This window comes from Canis aureus, chromosome 31 (assembly GCF_053574225.1).
Source record: "Canis aureus isolate CA01 chromosome 31, VMU_Caureus_v.1.0, whole genome shotgun sequence".
NCBI classification, from domain to species: domain Eukaryota; kingdom Metazoa; phylum Chordata; class Mammalia; order Carnivora; family Canidae; genus Canis; species Canis aureus.
The window spans coordinates 38,981,372-38,987,371 of record NC_135641.1 but is presented as its reverse complement, the minus strand read 5'-3'; positions in this window follow the sequence as shown (position 1 = coordinate 38,987,371).

Here is a 6,000-nt window from a genome sequence, read left to right as displayed (position 1 = left end):
CAATTTCAGAGTTTCAGTTCAATGTCAACTAGCTAAGTGAAAACCTCCATATGAGTTGGATGGTAATATTTTTGTCTACGGACTATTACTTCTAGACGGGTTGAACCCCAGACCAATTCGAAAGGTATTATTGTTTCTCTATGCAATGGAAAATTCTTCCTCAGTTTTGAAAAGTATTTTTCAAGAATGTTTATAGAATTGATTTGGAAATTTTTTTCTATTAAAACCCAGCATCATAGCATGTTTTTAAAAACATCTGAAGCCCAAATCTCACCATATGTCAGACTACTAGTATATCTTATATGAGCATTCAAGGTAGATAATTCAACAGATTGGTTCCTACAGTCTCTTCTGGGTACAGTTGATTCCCCATACCAAAATTGTTTCTTTCCCAGTCTCAGAATTGTGGAATGCTTCCTTACCTTAACCTCTGAAAATGGACTGCTTATAATACATTTGCTAAGGGACATGCATCATCATTAAAAAAAATAAAGCTTTACCTCCATAGGTATGTTTCTGGGAAAAGTGAGTATAAATCAAATTTTTGTAAGTCAAATCATATTTTAAATGTCTCGGGGGAACTCATTATTTAATAAAATAGCATGGAGAGAATAATCACATTGTGATGTGGCTTTTCATAAAGCAGGGCACACCTGTATCACACTCTGTCATGGCTATGGGCTTCAATCTAGAGCTGAGTTTGAGCGTAGCCAGGTCTGCCTTGGACTCAAGTCAAGGGAATTAAGTTACTGAGTACTGAGGATCTTGTTACAAGGCAGTCTCCTTTATAAGCTGTGCCAGCACGGGTCCTATAGTTAGTGCTTTATAAAGATGTGGAAAATCTGCTATATCTATAAGTTTAAAAGTACATTAAGCAAATTAATTCGCTTTGATGATGTCTCTATTTTGTCATGTCAGCCATAATTATTTGTTTGACTGAAGAACTTTAAAGGAGTGTGTATGTAAATTTTGCAAATCCTTTATTTCCTGGTAGGGATCTAGACTCAATCAATAGGTTCACGTATTGAGAATAAAGATAACAGCTAGAATCATGAGGATAAAAACGTAAAAACACTAAACCAACAAAAAATTGTGCAAACAAAATCTTTTCAAAAATGAAAGAACACTTACTAATCCCATGAAAACCCACTTTCTCTTTGAATTGTCAGTGCGGCTTGCACATTACAGGGAGAGAATATGGTAAAACAGAAACATTAGATATCTTCGAATTATGACTTTGTATTGTCGGGGAAGACTTGCAATAAGGTGGCCGGGGCAGAGCAGTGTCTGTCAGTGGGGTCTCAGTGACCCTCATCACACGGTGCGCAGATCCTGTTGCTTCAGTTTGTCTGATAGATGGTCAGGATGCTGCTTGTATGGGATGAGCTGAGTACAACTCTGATTCATATGGACAGTAGGAACAAGTACACAAGAATCCCTTGAAAATATTTAGCTAAAATCCAATCACATACACACACGTTGGTGCCAGTTCGAACTGCAATGTTAAGATCTAGTTGCCCCAGCCAGTTTTACGTACAACAAATGCCTCAGATTTCAGCTATTTGAGGGGACAATGTGCTGAGCAAAGAAAAAATATCTTATTCTAGATAGGGATGGAAAGGGCAGTGTCCAAGACCCCTAACTGGCACACACACACATACACTATGCCTTATCATTATGCCAACCAGAGAATGTCAGAACTAGGGGTCTAAATAGCTCCATTTGTCAAATTTCTGCTATGCAGCACACACTGCATTGTAGGCACTTGGTATACATTGTCTTATTCCTCACAATAAGCCTGCAAAATATGCGTAATTATTCCCATCACACAGAGGAGAAAATGGGGATTCAGAGACATTCAGCAACTTGTCTAAGGTTACACAGCTGGTGGCTTCCAAAGAATTCCAGAATCTTTGATAAAATTTTCCTTTTTTTTTTTTTTTAACAGTGCCCCCAAATGGCTCACTTAATAGAATACACAAAAGCTAGCTTTTAATTCTTGAAGATCCCAACTTTTAGCTACTGACCATTTAGAATGTGGACAGCTTCCAGGCTCCAGAATCAACTATCTGAGTAATGAAACTAGAATATGCAGATGTCACACAGAGCCCTGAATTCATTCTATCCCAGATGAAGAATCTTTTCTATAGAGAATTTTATGGGGGAGACAAGTAGAACTTAAGTATTCTCACAAAAAGCTTTATTTTTTTAAGATTTATTTATTTATTCATGAGACACACACACACAGAGAGAGAGAGAGAGAGAGAGAGACAGAGACAGAGACACAGGCAGAGGGAGAAGCAGGTTCCATGCAGGGAGCCTGATGTGGGACTCGATCCTGGGAGTCCAGGACCACACCCTGGGCCAAAGGCAGGCACCAAACCGCTGAGCCACCAAGGGATCCCCCACAAAAAGCTTTAAATTTGACTGTGTTCTAGGTTCAGTTTATCAGGTGTGTGATTGAGTTCAAGGACCTTCCAGAAAGAGACAACACCAAACTAAGTACTTGGTGAAGTAAAGCATTGTGTTGGCCCACGGGAAGGGGGGCTATGGATAAGAAAAAGAGGTGACAGGGATGCTTGGGTGGCTCAGCGGTTGAGCATCTGCCTTTGGTCCAGGGCATGATCCCACGGTCCCGGGATCGAGTCCCACGTCAGGCTCCCTGCATGGAGCCTGCTTCTCCCTCTGCCTGTGTCTCTGCCTCTCTCTCTCTCTCTCTGGGTCTCTCATAAATAAATAAATAAAATCTTAAAAAGGAAAAAGAAAAAGAGGTGACAGTTACATTAGTTTTATAGTTTACAAAGCATTTTTAGACATTAATCCCATGGGGGAACGAATGAACGTTTTCCTGCTGCATGGAGAAAACAAAGCTTAGAGAATATAAGGCATGGACTCCTTCAAGAAGCCTGTAGCTAAGAGGGGGAGGACGAGGTGGAAACCAAGGACTCTAATGTCAGGAGGGAGAGAGAAGTGTCAGGGACTTGACAACAGAATAGTGAGGTGGGGGTGAGGAGGAAGTGGAGGAGTGCCATTCTGGGGGATGACCAGAATCTTGGGAAAGCCTCACCGGTGGCATTAGTCTTGAGGCCAGCAGTCAACCCATGGAGGGTTATCTGCGATGGGCTGTAGCTTTTGAAGGCCTAGGTTCCTTGTCTCCATCCTCTCCCAGGACCAAGGCAGACAGACAGCAGGATTGGGAATGGGGCTCAGCCAGGGAGGTGTCCTCATCTAAAGCAGAAGGAAGGCACATTCCGGAGCACCGCTTTCCAACCCTCGGTGTTCAAGCGAATCTCTTGCTAAAATGCCATTTTTGATCCAGTAGGTCTGGATTGGGACCTGAGACTCAGTGTTTCTAATAAACTCCTCCAGGCAATGCTTGATGCTGCTGATCCACGGGCCACACTGGGAGGTGGGGGTGGGGGTGGGGGTGGGGGTGGGGGTGGGGGAGGAGCATCCACTTCACCGAGCAGCCTGAGAAGAGCAGACTGCTCGGGTCTCACGCCAGACTTAACTGGATCGGAGTTCGCATTTCGACGAGATCCCCAAGGGGCTCATAGGTGCATTTAACTCGGAGAGCTGCTGCTTGATCCGCAGGAGGGGCCCGAGGAGGTCCGGACGTCTCCGGCAGGGCAGTCCCGCCGGCAGGCCGCTTCTCTCCGCAGGGCCCCGGGGAGCTGCTCCCCCGGAGCCCGAACCAGTAGCAACCGCGGGAGGTGCTCGCCTCGTAATCCTCGTCGCCGGGTTCCGTTCCGCCCCGACCGGCGCTTCCCCGGGGCGCCCCAGCTGCGCCGCAGCCCCGCGCCCGGCCGCTACCGCGCACAGCGGGCGCCCCCGGAGCTGCGGCGGCGCGGGGCGGCCAGGCGGGGGCGCCGCAGACTAGGCTGTGCGGCCCGGGGCGGCTCCGAGGGCGGCTCCGAGGGCGGGGGAGCGGCGGGGCCCACGTTCCCACACGGCGGGAGCGGCGGCTCGCTACCTGGGGGCGGCGCGCGTCTCCCGGACCGCGGCTCCCCGGGGAGCCCCGTCGGGGAACAGCCCCCAGCCCCGGGCGGTGAGCGGGCCGGCCTTCCCCGAAACTACCGCTGACTCTAGCCCCGAGCTGCGCGAGGGCCTCGGGGACCCAAGGCCGCCCACAGAGCATCGCTATCCTTGTTACTAAGAGCCCCGCCGCCCCGCCGCCCCGCAGCCCCGTCCCTCTGCGCGCTTCCGAAGTCGGGGCGGGGCGGAGCGGGGCGGGGGTGTTGAGCGACCCGAGGGTTGCAGGAGGATTGTAAAACCTAACGATTTGCTAAGAAATCGGGGCCGAGAAAACGCAATTTACAAAAGGGCGAGTTTTACGGGGGAGAGAGGGGAGCCGGGCGGGGAGCGCACGGCCGCCGAGCCTCGCCGCCTGCTCGCAGGAGCCTCCCGGCCGCGGGCGCGCCTCCCTCCAGCCCCGCCGCGGGCGCCGCGAGCCTTTCGCAGGAAGAGGAGGCTGCGGGGGCGCCCCGGGCCGCGGCGTCGGCGCATCCCCGCCGCCCCCCCCCGCCCCCCCGCCCCAGGTCCCTGCGGGTCGCGGTCTCAGCCCGGCTCCCGGTCCTCGCCGGCGCTGGGGGCGCGCGTCCCCCCCGCGAGCCTCCCTTGCGGGCCGGAGCGCAGCGGACACCGCGGCTCACACCCTAGCGCAGCCGCCGCCGCCGGGATGCGCGCGTCCCCCCCGCCCGCCGAGGTGCTCGGAGGATGTCGGGCTAAACCGACCGCCTTAGCACTTATCAAAGCCTGCGTGCTCGGTCTCGAGGCTTATCGGCTTTGGCCAAACTTTGTGTGTGTGTGTGTGTGTGTGTGTGCACGCGCGTGCGCGCGTGTCTCCACCCTCCTCTCGCCTCCTCACCCCCGCCCGTGCAGGGCGAAGTAGTCCTATATAGCGATGATAAATATCCCTGTTGATCACTTGATTGATTACCTCCCTGAAAGGTCACGCGGGCTCGCAGTAATTTCCTTTTGCCTAAGGCTCCCTTTTCACTTTTACTCTGGCACGACAGCTCCGAGTACACGGGATCTTTATTTTTTATTTTAACCCCTAAATGCAACCCCTCCCGAAAACAATGCAGACAAGAAAAATCGAATAAAATCAACTCGAGACCTTTTAGCTCACTCGCGGTCGCCTTCCCCATCTTGCTCCTTTCTTTGCTTCTGGCCCCCGCCCCTCCTGCTCCGGCCCCCTCGCCCCAACTCAAATGTATTCTAGACACTATTTAATAGATGAGTGTCTTGCAAGTAAACTCAGGCGTCCCTTGGGTCTGCATTTCATGTCTGTGACTCTCTTTCTCCCGTGGACTAAAAATTCGGATTTAAACCACTAGACAAGCTATTAATTTAGCTAGACTACCCAGGGTCCTGAACCCAATTAATTTCTAATAATTATAGCCCAAGGGGGCTAGATAGATCTCCCTGCCTCTTTCTTTTATTGCCACTCCACGCCACCGAGGTCAGCGTATAATAATAAAGTGTATATTTTGAAAGCGATCTCCAGAACAGTGAGTTATTGCAATGAATGAAAATTGTTTCCATTTTGGCTAATTGAGCCCGTGGCCGAAAGCTAGAGCTCTGAGACTAAATAAAGAGGACTGTTTCCTTTCAACATGAAGAAACCCCTGCCTAGCTCTGGTCACCCAGCGAGAGTTTAATTTCTTAACAGCCAACCTGAAACCCAGCGTTGGGTAAACAGTATTAATAATTGCATTACAATGATTAAATTAATCTTGCTGGTAGCCAGGAGAATATAGGTTGAATAGCAAGATGTAAAGTTCACTGCACAAAGACAATAGGCCAAGAAATACCTCCATAAAGAATTCAAACTTTCTTCCAAAGACACTGCGGGGCTGGTTCAATTATAATTCGAGGAAAGGAAAAGTTCCTGTTGCATGCAATGCATTGAAAATCATTTGCCGTTTTTTAGCATTTATTAAAGAAACGTGGTTGGCGAAAGGGTATCCTTCTCTTGTCCTCTTCCATGACCCCTCT